The following is a 14767-nucleotide window of genomic DNA, read 5'->3' on the forward strand; positions in this document are numbered from 1 at the left end:
CGGACCCCAAGCCCTGATCGCTCGTCCAGCGCGTCCCCTGTGCCTGCCCTACAGCCCGACATACATGAACTGATATCGCTGTTACCGACTAAGGCAGACCTACGGGACATGGCAAGCACCATTAAGGCAGCACAAAAATCGGAGCTAGCGGGCATCAAGGAGACGCTACGGGAGATTGGTGAGAAGCTGGGCGAGATGGAGGCGCAGACCCTCGTTCACTCGGTGGCCATCAAGAAATCTGTCGAGCGGTCCAATGACCACCATAAACAACTGCATTTTCTGAGGCGTCAGATGGAAGACCTGGACAACCGAGGTAGACGCAATAACATCCGTGTACGTGGCGTCCCTGAGACGGTTGCCGGCACTGAAATTGAAGGTGCGTTGCAGACCATTTTTAACTCCATTTTGGATAGGCCGCTGGACACGACCATAGAATTTGATCGGGCGCACCGGGCTTTAGGTGCGTCACAAAGAAGTGAGAGACCGAGGGATTTAATCTGCTGTCTGCACAGCCACAGGTTGAAGGAGATGATCATGCAAAAAACACGCACAGCAGGACAGATTTTATTCTCGGATCAGAAGGTGGAAGTTTATCAAGACCTGGCCTGGATCACGCTGCAGCAGAGGCGTGCTCTTCGGCCTCTCACGAAACTTCTACATGAGAACAGCGTCAAGTACAGATGGGGCTACCCGTTTGCTTTGGTGGCGCATAAAGAAGGCCGATCCCACACTTTGAAAGAACCAGATGATCTACGCCAATTTTGTCAGGAGTTAGGCCTACCAGCAATGGAGATCGAGGAGTGGAGGCAACTGATCTACCACGGCGGTGACCTGCCTGTGCCTAGGGCTTCAGACTGGGAATCGCCATCGAAAAGGCAGCGGGCCAACAACAACAGACCCAAGGACTGAACGCTCTACTCAGCTAGGGGAATCTTCCCCCATTTGTTCTCCTCTCTTTTTGCAGGGTCTCGGATGATGTCCGTCGGTGTTGCCGGTAGGGGCCACTACCGGGAAAGTGACTTTGAACTGCTTCGATGAGTATTACGGTTTGGTTTTTGGTTTTTCTTCTTTTTCTTTTTCAGTTTTTAATATGGACTTCCTCTTTTTATGTCCTTTGATTTACTCTGCAGGTTGTTCTTAATATACAAATATGCATACTCGATTACTGCTGTGACATTGGGTTGAGGGCGCGCAGCCGAGATAGTGACATGGCGCCCTTGGACCTGTACTTCTAGGGATATTTGGGAGCACAACTGATATGCCTCTTAAGGGGACTTACGGGAGGATATACATGGGAGGATATTGTGGGAGCTACAGGGGACATGTAAAGTGTCAGTTATTTCTGATCACCTTGGTGGGTTCTCTAGTCCACTTCACGTACCCTACTTATATTTTCCGCACTGATTGTTCCCCCATAACATCTTAGGGGAGTTGCGGGATATTGTATACCCAAAATGAGTTTTTGGGCAGACACTGAAGGTTTGACAGGTGGGAATGCTTATGCAATACATGAGCTTTACTTTGAGTGTCACAGTTTACTTGCTATAGTTATGTTATTGAAGATGTTTATTTGGATTATGCCATTATGGTTTACTGATTCAGGTTTAGTATATACTACACAATTGCTGGTCGGCATGGAGGGGGTCCGCTGGGAGGACAGCTATAAACGAGTATTGACGCCTTTTTTCTCTATCTTATTCTTACATGGCGGATAAAAAATTGTGTTGCATGTCCCTTAATGTCAATGGCATTAATACAATTCACAAAAGACATTGTTTGAAATTGGAACTGAAACGGCACAATGTACATATTGCGCTATTACAAGAGACTCACATCAAATGTGCTGCCACCACGAGACTGTACTTAAAGGGTTATTCTCATATATACACTAGCAAACCGAGTAAAGTTCGTGGCACTGCGATTCTGATTGCTGACTGCGCGGAGTGGATTCTAACGGACCAGGCGGCGGACGCGCAGGGCCACTACAATATAGTGAAAGGTCTCGTGAAGGGGAAATTGTACACATTAGCATCCATATATCTCCCTAATGTGGGCCAGCATCTGATCTTAAAGAAATTTCTACAACGGATGGAGCAATTTGCTGAGGGATTTGTTTTGATAGGCGGAGACTTGAATGTTGCACTTGACCCATACCTTGATTGCTCTGCACAGAAATCATCCCTCTCCACTAGATGCACCTCACAGCTAAAATCGCTTCTCAATGGCCATCATCTTATGGATGTTTGGAGATTGCATAACCCTACTCTCAAGGATTATTCATTCTACTCCAATGCTCATAAACAATACTCCCGCATTGACTATTTTTTAGTACCGCATTTTGTTTGCCAACCATCATCGCTGCATCCATGGGGCCCATTACATGGTCTGATCATGCTCCAATTTTCTTACAGCTAGCACTCACTCAGCCCAGAATGGACAAATGGCATTGGAAATTGAACGAATCTCTGTTGAACGATAAAATTGAGCTAGATGCCCTTAGGAAAGTACTTCAGAATTATTTTACCGACAACTGCCAAGCAGGTACTAACCCTCAAATGATATGGGAAGCTCACAAATGTGTGATCCGGGGGGAGCTCATTAAAATAGGGACTCATAAGAAGAAGGAAAAAACTGAAAAATATAATAGCTTACTTTCAACCTTGCAACGCTTAGAGACTGAACACAAGCAGGCCCAGTGTTGCAGCAGGTGTGGCAGGTGTTGCAGCTTCTCACCGAAACTAGACAGAAGCTTAAAGCAATCCTCACTAACTATACGGAAAAAGCCATTTTTTATCAAAAACAGAGATATTACGACCATGGGAACAAATGCAGTAGACTACTGGCCAATGCGTTGAAACGTAAACAACAATCTACTCAGATTACGAAGATTAGGACCCACAAGGGGGAAACCACGACAAATACACAAACTATAGCCCAGACGTTCCGGGAGTTCTACCATTCTTTATACAATTTACAATCTTCTCTTCAGAGTCAAGACTCCCAAAGGGCAGCAGGTGAGGAATATCTACACGAAATGTCTCTACCTCAGATAGCATCTGACCTTAGAGACCGGTTGGAAGCCCCAATTACAGCTTTAGAGGTAGAATTGGCTATAAAGACTACGCCAAACGGGAAAGCGCCTGGCCCTGACGGGTTCACTGGTCTCTACTATAAAAAATTTAAAGATATTTTACTTCCACACTTCACGGCAAGTTTACAGAACACGCAACTTACAGGGATGTTACCACAAGACGCTACTATGGCATACATCACTTTGCTTCACAAGAAAGGTAAAGATCCTTTAGATGTGAAGAGCTACCGTCCTATCTCGTTGCTAAATGTGGATACGAAGATATATTCAAAAATTCTGGCGACTCGTTTGCAGACAGTGATAGCCACATATATCCACCCGGAACAGGTAGGGTTTGTTCCCTCAAGGGAAGCTCGGGACAATACGCTTCGAGTTTATGGCATTATGAGCTATTGCAAAAGAAACAACATCCCGCTGGCCTTGTTGTCCACGGACGCAGAGAAGGCCTTTGACCGCGTATCCTGGTCATTTATCTTTCAATGTCTCCAGAAGATGGGTCTGGGTCCCCAATTTATTCAAAGCATTCAGAGTCTATATAAAAACCCCAGAGCATGCATTAGGGTTAATGGGTCGCTGTCAGAGGCTTTTGAGATCAACAATGGGACAAGACAGGGGTGCCCATTATCTCCTCTGTTGTATATTATCACTCTTGAACCATTCTTATACAAAATCAGAATGAATCCTGATATCGCTGGGGTTCCCATAGCTCATACTCAGCAGAAAGTGGCGGCATACACCGACGATATGTTGTTTTTTGTCACAAACCCACTTATATCTTTGCCGAATTTGATGAAGGAACTTCGGACTTATGGCTCAGTTAGTAACCTAAAGATCAACTATCAGAAATCGAGTCTGTTTAATGTTTCCTTATCAGCTGCACTGCTGGACCAAGTGAAGCTCTCTTTTGCTTTTGCGGTGGAGGATAAGTCCATTACGTATCTGGGAGTGAAAATTACTGCTAATGTAGAAGATGGGGTTGCCGCTAATATTTTTCCCTTACTCAAACGAACACGAGAAGACCTGGCTCGGTGGGAAAGACCTGGTTTTTCATGGTTTGGCCGCATGAATATAGTGAAGATGGATGTCTTACCTCGGTTTTTATATTTTTTTCAAACTATTCCTTTCCAGATACCGCAACATGTTTTTCAAAAATTGAATGCATTGATCTCTCACTTTATATGGCTAAAGAAACGGCCTAGGCTTAAATTTAACTTTTTAACTCAACCCAAGACCAAAGGAGGGGTGGGATTACCGGATTTCCTGTCGTACTACAGAGCAGCGATTTTGCAAAGACTGCTAGACATCTGGCATGCGAAAGAGGCGAAAATGTGGATATCGATACTTCAAGAAGAGTCGAGGGTTCCACTGCAAGTACTACCGTGGATAGCAAAATCTGATAGGTCGCTTATGACACCACGGAATCCGATTATTCTCAATATTCTGCATACTTGGGACAGCCTGCGAAGGAAACTGAGCCTGGTAAATACTAATACTAGAATGGTACCGATATTGTATAACCCGAAATTTCCGCCAGGTTTACGAAAGACTAACTTCACGCAATGGATCCAAGGGGATACACTGTGGGCTTTCCAGCTTATGCGGGGAAGAGAGTTTAAGAAATTGGAAGAGATTCTACAACCTGATAGGATTTCATCGTTAGACCATCTGAGGTATTACCAGGTCAAACACTTCTTGCTGACGGAAGGCGCGTTGGATTCTAGCAGTAGTGCGGATACCGCTTTTGAACAATTGTTTACACAATCCAACAGATACCCTCACGAAATCTCGTTGTTACGCAGAATCATCTCTGATACTCAGGCCTCACCGATGGGTCTTTTCAAAGAGAAGTGGGAACAGGAACTCAATGTTACTTTTACTGAAGATGAGTGGTCCGCCATTGTTGATAGATCATTCCAAACTGCAACTAGTGCCAAACTACAGGAGCATAACTATAAAGTTCTCTCTCATTGGTATCGGGTCCCTGTAAAGTTAGCAAAAATCTTCCCGGATGTCCCGGACACATGTTGGAGGTGTGGACGAGGGAGGGGGACTTTGTCCCATATTTTGTGGGAATGCCCAGGGCTACGATCTTACTGGTCAAAAATTCAGCAGCTATTGTCTAAATTTACAGATCTCGAGATTGTGGATTCTGCAGCCTTTTTTCTACTTCATCACAACATGATGTCTACGGCTCAATATAGACGCTCCATTGTTTCCACTTTGATTAATGCGGCCAAAGCCTTAATACCCAGGTATTGGAGGACAGACAAGTCTCCCTCAGTCAAAGAGTGGATTTTGCAGGTTCAGGAAATCTATCAATTTGAGAAACTCAAGATCCCCAGAGACCAACGTTCCCAGGAAGATAATTTTCGACAGAAATGGACCCATTGGCTTCTCTTCATGGAATCGCCGGAATGTGCGGCTCTTCTCCACTAACAGGGTCTCGATCTCAGTATTAATGCCGTTGGGTTGCTCTGACTATAATTGGTGGAGGGATTGCTGAGACCCCGGCGGGCCTCCTCCTTCGTGCCTTATTACATTACCTAGATTTGTGCTGATTTGTCCTCCTTGCTCAACAGTGACTCTTATACTTTTCCTTGCCCATGCTAACTGATATAGCACTATACATTGCTTTACCTATGGCTTAATCCTTTTGTTTTTGTTTTCGTTTGGTTGTGCATTTCTCTATCTATGAACTAGCTCAATAGACACATGATACTGCACTGTAGTTTCTCTTTTTGCATGTCTTGATCTGCCTGGTCATGTTATTTGATGTGATTGAACATTTCTGTACACACATGTGATGGCAGTGATGTATGACGGTGCTATTGGAAAATAAAGAATTTATAAAAAAAAAAAAATAAACTAAAACTATATTCAACCAATAGTTTAATCTAATAATATATAGGGATGCCCCAAATCTACTATTTTGGATTCGGCCGAACCCCCAAATCCTTCTCTAAAGATTGGGCTGATGCCAAACCGAATTTGCATATGTGAATTAGGGGTGGAAAGGGGAAAACATGTTTTACTTCCTTGTTTTGTGACAAAAAGTCATGTGATTTCCCTCCTCGCCCCTAATTTGCATATGCAAATTTGGATTCCGATTTGGTTCGGCCGGGCAGAAGGAATTGGCCGAATCCGAATCCTACTGAAAAATGCCAAATCTTGGCTGAATCCAGAAACGAATCCTGGATTTGGTGCATCCCTAATAATACATATATTATTATTCAGTATAATATCACTCTCACCAATTTAAGAAGATCCAAAAGATGATGAATAAATAATTTTCCTTTGTGTTATGGTCTCCATGTTATTATGCCTGATAGCAATAGAAGGCGAGTGCTTTATATAGAGAGAATAACAGATTCTGTTGAACTCATTAATCCCAATGACTCCTTAGTTCAAATGACACCGTATTTTTAGAAATGAAGAGCAATAAAAGCCAAAGCGCAAAAATCAGTCTATATGATTCCTTTTAAAGGGAATCTAAAGTAAGCCTAAAGCTGTAAAAAGCAGGGCTGGATATTGGTATCAGTCAATATTTGCAAATAACATGTATGTTTAATGTATACCTGATTCTTTTTAGCAATAGTGCTCTCTGGATAATGTCATGCATGTTGTTTTCCCTGCCAGTTGAGTAAATACTAATTCACTCCTTACTGCCGGGTGCTCAGTAGCAGGAAAGGCAATAATTTTAGTGTTAGACTGGTCTTGTTTACTCTGTTTCATTCTTCTATTTGTTTCCATTTACTTGATGTATCTTTTCCTCAAGATGTTGTGGTACTCTGATTTCTTGTAGGACACATGCACAAAAATCGTCTTTTTCTTGTTCTGTATAAAACCGTATGCACTTGTAGGTGGACTAAGCCAAAGCAAATACTTAAAGGGGTTGTTCACTTTTAAATTAACTTTTAGTATGATGTAGTGATTGATATTCTGAGACAATTTGCAATTGGTTTTATTTTTTTATTTGTGATTTTTGAGTTATTTAGCTTTTTATTCAGCATCTCTCCAGTTTGCAGCAGGGTTGCTAAGGTCCAGATAGCACCATGTCCTGGTTTGAATAAGAGACTGGAACATTCGTAGCCTTACAGAGAATTTGTTTTTAGATGGGGTCTAACCCCCCATTTGAAAGCTGAAAAGAGTCAGAAGAAAAAGGCAAATAATTCAAAAACTACAAAAAAGGAAACATGAAGACCATTCTACAAAATAATAAAAGGTGAACCAACACTTTAAATATTTTCATGCGGCAAAACATTTTGTTCCAATAATTTATTGTATATATTATGAATTTCACGTGTGCATGTGTATAAGAACACAATATGCCGAAAACAGCCTGTAACAAATCCTTATGTAAATAGCTGATAAGGCTGTATATATTCAATATTAGATGAAATAGCACCCATTTTAATGCAATTTGCAGAAGACAGGGATGCAAATAAAAGTTTCTCACAGTATAGATAGATCTGGGAGGAAGACAAATGGGTTACACTGGAAGTCGTTATTGTCAGACTTACCGAGCAGGAGGGAACCACTGGCGTTGAGGAAGACAACCCTTACAGCCCCTCCTCCAACACACCCTCATCTAGGTACAGAGGGAGGTTAGTGAAGGTGATGTATGGGAGCCTGTAAGTCTTTAAGAGGGAACACCGACCTCGTGAAGTACTTCCAGTGTTGAGTCTTGCGGCTGCAGATGAGTACAGAGAAAGGGTGAATTAATGGTGTAAACAGCTGCGGCAAGAAACTCTAGAACCGTACGTGGATTTTGGCAATCACCTTAGTGTCGGTCGCAGGTGGTGTAACCTAAATGGAGTGAAGATCAGCGCAGACAGACAGGAATGGTCACAATCACAGCAACACACACGAGCCAGATGGGTGTCCCAGTAGAAGACAGAAGATATTCAGAAACAGGTTCCACAAGGGTTAATCTGAAGCGTAGTCGGTAGGCAAGCAGGATTGGCAACAATAATCAAGTCCATGCAAAGTTTCAGGGGTTAATGCAGTAGAGCATAACAGTGACAAGCAGAATCGGCAACAGGGAATCAAATCCAAGCAAAAGTTTCAAGGGTTAATGCGGGAGAGTAGTCACGGCAATAGCAGGGTCGGCAACAGGGAATCAAAGTCCAAGCAAGGGTTCCAAGGATTAGGATGAGGAGAAGTCGAGGCAAAAGCAGAGTCAAAACCAGTATATCAATAAGAAATAAGTTACTCTGCGCCGCAAGAAGTAGGATCGCCTACGTCATCACGCTGCGTCAATCGAAATCCCTGCGCCAGCGTCATGACGCACACGTCATGACGTCACTGAACCGCATCGGTGGAGCGCATAGCGCAGAAGAGCGACATTGCATGGGCTTCAGGCAGCGGTAAGCTCCTGACAGTTATATTTTATTCAGTAACTAGACAATCACTGTACTTTTTACAGTACAGCCAATGTTCCTTTACCTTATTTTATATATACCCAACTAAATGAGTTCATGCCACAAAGTCACTGCTATATCTCATAGGGAAAATCTTAAATATTAATAGATTGCTCTTAAGTAATGATGTATAAGAATACTATATATAGTATTCTATACTATATAGTCTATACAAGGGAAAGTTGTGCTCGCCACTTATTTTTAAAACCATTAGGCGGGGGTGCAGTGAGGCTGTGACCACACAATACATGATATAGGATATGGGATGCCTTTGACGTAGTAGCTGTATGACAAAAATACAAGGGGGGTTGTTGAAGCCCAAGGATTACTACTTTTATACAATGACCAGAGGTAAACAGCTAGGGACCACCGTATGGGGTTTACCTTGACTTGGTATGGTGGCTTACCTATTTTATGATCATAACTTTGTAACTAAGAACCCCTATTTTTATACACACATCCACTTGCATATAAACTAAATTACTTGTGAGACAGGGGACCAGGAAATGTGCATTGATTAATAAGATAAATCAGGTACATTTCCATTGTATTTAAACATATTTTTTTGCCTGGAATGCTCCCACAACCTCCTTGTATTTTTTGTAGTAGCTGTATGCACAAAATGTCTCAATGTCTTAAATATATTGGCAAAATGTCTCAATGTCTTAAATATATTGGCTTGAGTGCTTGTGTTTGTCTATATGTATTTTGTGGTCACAACCTCATTGCACCCCCGCTTAATGGTTTTAAAAATTAGTGGTGAGCACAACTTTCCCTTGTTTCTTATAGTTTATACAGGAGCAGTGGCCAGCTCCATGTTGTAGCTCCCACCCTTCCCAGCTATAGTCAGGTGATCCCACTGGTGTCTAATAAAAGGGCAGCCAAGTTTGGAAGTTTTAACCTTGAAAGCAGCAAGTGAGTTGTGGTGTAAAATGTATAATGAAGTAATAGAATTCCTAATGAATCAAATGAAAATTGAGCTTAGTACTGGCCAGATATGGGATGACTTTGACGTAGTTGGCCAGCTTAAACATATTGCAATATAGGGTAAGGCATTTTTTAGTAGCTGTATGCACAAAATATCTCAGTGTCTTAAATGTCTTAAATATATTGATAATGGCTTGAGTGCAGAGGACCTCTTGTGTGTGTGTGTGTGTGTGTGTGTGTGTGTGTGTGTGTGTGTGTGTGTGTGTGTGTGTGTGTGTGTGTGTGTGTGTATATATATATATATATAAACGTTGGATATTGATGCAACAGAAATAAATGAGAATTTTTTTTTTATATAAGGGAGTGCTGGTTCTCTTGAATATCATGTTATATATATCCTAAACCTTGCACCCCAGCTATATAAGAGGAAACCAAAATAGTTGGGGGACCATTTTCCCCACCCCCCTTAGGTTGCAAGTGATGGGTTCTGCTACTTTTTAGGAAATACTGTATATACACATATGATGCAACTTATAGGGAGCAGAAGATCTGTTCTCAGCCCAGTTTATCAAATGAGATGCAAGGAGGTGGTCGATAAGTGTGGTTTGCCTCCTGCATTTTACTCTATGGGTAAGGGACAAGTAAAATCAAGTGCAGGAGGGACAGAAGGCAAAGAAGAATATAATCCCGGAGGAGATATGGTGGGCATGCACAGATTTTGGGAGAAGCAGAGGGCCTTCATGTTCTTTTAAGAATCCGCCACCACGTCTTTATTGTGCATCAAAATGGCAACAATTCCAAATCTGATTAAATTCCAGCTAAAACCTGTCAAAATCATGTAGAAGTCAATGGCAGATGGGCCTGCTTTGGATTAACACATATTTTTAAGTCATACCTCGCCTTGGATATCAGTGAAAATGTGAAATGTTTGTTTTTTTTGGATTAGGCCCATTTTATGTAAGGGGTAATTGTTATGTTAAGCAGTAATGCTAAATAATTGAAAGTGTGAACGTTTGCTTTCTTAATACAGAAATAAACATGTCATGTCATTTATTGGGGAGTGAACATGTGCACACTTGATTTATACCTGCTACAAAACTGTGTGGTGGGGCATCTGGATCCCCCTTTAAATTGGATCATATTCTTTGTCCATGTGTGGTGGAACATAGGGTGATATGCAATGTGCTTTTGATTGCCAAGAGCAGTTGCACTTATCACTAACTTGTGTGCCCTCCATATGATGCCCTTTTTCCTAATTTCCACTATTTTCTAATGAGCCTTTACCCCTACCCTTTAGCTATGGGAGCACTGATCAGTATATAAAGGCTACAGGGAATGTTAACAACCAAGATACCTGAAGTGTTACTGTGAAACATTACTGGAGATGGCTTTTGCTAAAATTACTGTAATTTACATTTCCTTTGCAGAAAATCATTACCTGAATACTTGCAATTATGACCCATTGGAGATACATTAAAATTCAATAAGGGCTTCATGATGTCACATGTGTACAGGTATGAGACCTGTTATCCAGAATGCTTGGGTCCTGGGGTTTTCTGGATAATGGATCTTTCTGTATTTTGGATCTTCATACCTTAAATCTACTAGAAAACCATTTAAATATCAAATAAACCCAATAGGCTGGTTTTGCTTCCAATAAAGAGTAATTATATCTTAGTTTGGATCAAGTACAAGGTACAGTTTTATTATAACAGAGAAAAATGAATTATTTTTTTAAAATTTGGATTATATAAGATAAAATGGAGTCTATGGGAGACAGCCTTTCTTGATAATGGGTTTCCAGATAAAGGATCCCCTACCTGTACTAGTATAACCTGCTCTCAGAGGCCTCAGTGCTAACCCCCATACTGAAAGCAAGCTGAAACTGTTAAACAATATAGAATTATACATTATTTCCACAGAGCTAGTGTGGCAATTTGCCCTCCCCTTGCTTAAATCAAATCATTACTAGGGATGCAAATACCATACTTGAATTTTCAGAATTAAAATTGAGATAACGCAAAAAAAATGGCATAACGTTTGATAAGTTATTTGTAATATTATTTTGTTGTGTTCTGTTGTCCAGAACTTTAAAGACACATGATAAATGTTCCACCAAACTAAATCCAAAGATTTGATGAATTCAGAATCAGAAAAAAATGTGTCTCCCTAATTATTACTCTGTCAGGAAGTATTAGCAGTGGACACAGATCAACTGACATGGGTGCTCTTGCTGCTTGTCCATAGTTCTGGCCTTAGCTTACTGTAATAATTTGTGTAGAAAATTAAAAAAAAAAAATGTGTTTAGTATATATTAAGAAACAAACACAAAAACATTCACCAGTAACAATATAGTAACAAGAAAAAGTTTAATGTAAACCTACATTCCAACAATTTTAATTGGACAGCGCTGGCTCCATAGTCGAACCTCAAAACTGAAAATAACTGTTTCTGTCACCAGTAGTGATGAGCCAATCTGATGCTTTTTCACTTTGCCTAAAATTACAAACATCTAAAAATTCACCAAACACTTTGAAGTCAATAGGTGTTTTTTTTGATCAACATCTTTTTTGCTATACATTATGGTGTGAGTGTTTTTTCACTGCAAAATATTTCATTCATCACTAGTCCCCAGACTTTGGGGCAGATTCACTAAAGGGCGAATTGTCGCCATCGTCCGCTTAACACACATCGCACCACTTCGGCAGGCGCAAATACGCTACCACTAATATGCGAAGTTGTGCCCTGGGCGCTGAACGCTGGTGGTTAATTTGGCAATGTGAGCAGTTCATAACGAAGATGTTCTAGCGTTCATTAGTGTCTAGCGAAAATTCACTAGTGATTAGGTCAATTTGCATAAGGCGGGTAAAGTTGTATGGAAGTCTTTATTATTATTGTTGGTGCAAATGCTTGAAGTTACCACTTCTTATTAAAAATGTCCAGGGAACCTTAATAAATACAAGAGAGTTAATATAATGCCCTACACATGAACCCACTGTAAAATGAATGTTCTATTTGTTATGAAATGTCTGGAGAAAAGCAGTTACCCAAAAAAAAGCTTAAGTCAGGACTTTTGCAGGCAATTCTGCTTCAAAAAAGGAAACGTCGCCAGTGTTTTTGGAGCTTTAATGAATTTTTGGCAGACAGGATATGAAGTAAGTGACAGAGGAATGAGGAAGATCTAGCTTCTTTTTAGCACTTCGCCTGGTCTGAGATGGCGAAGTCAACGCTGGCGAAATAGGTAACATTCAGTAAAATCCGCACTTTACTGAATTCGGAATAACAACCTTTTGCCAGAGCGTAAAGTCGCTGCCAATAGAATGCGAACGAGCGCTAGGGATGGTCTCTTTTGCTAGCAAATCGGCACCTGCATCTGTTAGTGAATTGGCGATGTCGCTGCGGGTGGTAACGCTGGCAAAAAGTCGCTAGCGTTAGCCACTTCGCCCTTTAGTGAATCTGCCTCCTTTTGTATACTGAAATAAGTGGCTCTGTGAGCATAACATTTCTGACATTTGAAGTGGAACACAGGTTCACACAGGTCAGGAGAGGTTGTACCCAAAGTCCCTGGCACAAATGCAATCAATGTCCACTAAATATCAAGCCTTTTACTGTGCCACAGTCATCAATGAGAGAAAGCACCATTAAGTCACTTATTGACTGCTAATGGAAATTCACTGCTATATTATAGAGATGACTGAAATGTATACGCAACAAACAAAGCAACTATAACTGAATATGCTATGTAACAACTTAGGACAGGGCACAGATTGTATATAAATTCAGGGCACCCAAATTATAAAAGATTTTATTAAAGGTGATGTTTCATAACCATGCAAAAATAGATGGTAAAATGCTGAACTATACCAACCACTTTTTGTAGCATTGGCTGCAAGCTGCTCATCCGACTGCAAATTAATCAGGATGCAGCACTGATGTGAAAGTGTTTATTGGTGTCAAAAACCAGGCAACATTTTGGGCACCAGCAAAAGAGGTTGTTCACCTTCCGAAACTTTTTTCAGTTCCGTTGGTTTCAGATAATTCACAAGAAATAAAGACTTTTTCCAATTACTTTCTATTTTCTGTGTGTGAACGTTTTTCTTATACTAAAGTGTAAATCAAAATTTTCACCTTTCTAAAGCTGCTCTGGAAGGGGGATCGCCAACCCTGTAAAACAGCAGAATCCCTGAGTTTCATTAAAGGCAGCTGTTAGAATTGATACAATAGTTGCTAATACTCCAGGGATGCTGCTGAGAAATGTATCAACTAAATGTTGCAAAATTGTAACAGTTTAGAATCTGCACCTAAATGACTGATCTGCCAGACTCAGGGTAGGATTACACAGATGTTTTTGGCGCAATCTGACGCGCTGCGACAAAACGCATGAAATGAATCTCATGTGACAGAAATAAGGTAAGAGATAGAAATGTCGGATGAAGTCGCAGCGTTGATCTGACACTCTGCGTCTGCATCCGACAGTGGTGTCTCGTCGGATCAACGCTGCGACTTCATCCGACATTTCTATCTTTTACCTTATTTTCGTAGCGCATTAAATCGAGCCGAAAACGTCCGTTTAATCCTACCCTTAAACAGCAGAGACTGGAACATTTAACTTTAAAGGGGTTGATCGCCTTCCAAACACTTTTTTCAGTTCAGTTGTTTTCAGATTGTTCCCCAGAAATAAAGACTTTTCCATTATTTATTTTTTACTGTTTTTCCAAAATCAAATAGGGGTTGGTGACCTCATCTAAAAACAAATGCTCTGTAAGGCTACAAATGTATTGTTATTGCTACTTATTATTACTCAAGCATTCTATCCATGCCTCTCCTATTCATATTCCAGTCTCTTAAGCAAATCAATGCATGGTTACTAGGGTCATTTCGACCCAGCAACCAGATTGCTGAAATTGCAAACTTGAGAGCTGCTGAATAAAAAGCTAAATAATAATAAAAACATTTAAAAAAATCCCAGAATATCACTCTCTATGCCATACTAAAAGTTAATTTAAGGTTGAACAAACCCTTAAATGTTAGATACAAAATCAACAGCAATTGATGACCCAGAGGGTTTTCAGTTTGCCAGTATTTGAATCAGAAAGGAACCCCCCCCCCCAGATTGAATTGGCAGCTGGTCTTTTTGAAAGGTATTGTGGGTGTTTACCTTTTTATCTTCGTTCAGGATCAAAACAAAAAAGGTTTTGAAAAGGCTGGTCTTTAGGAACATCTGTCCTTTTTCAGCCTCATTGTGCTCCTGTGAGTGGAAAACCAAATGCAAAAGCCCAAGGGTTTAGCAGCAGAAAGCCACACTGCAGGTTATGATATTTGTCTCAAA

The sequence above is a fragment of the Xenopus laevis genome, chromosome 2S, assembly GCF_017654675.1.
Source record: "Xenopus laevis strain J_2021 chromosome 2S, Xenopus_laevis_v10.1, whole genome shotgun sequence".
NCBI lineage: Eukaryota > Metazoa > Chordata > Amphibia > Anura > Pipidae > Xenopus > Xenopus laevis.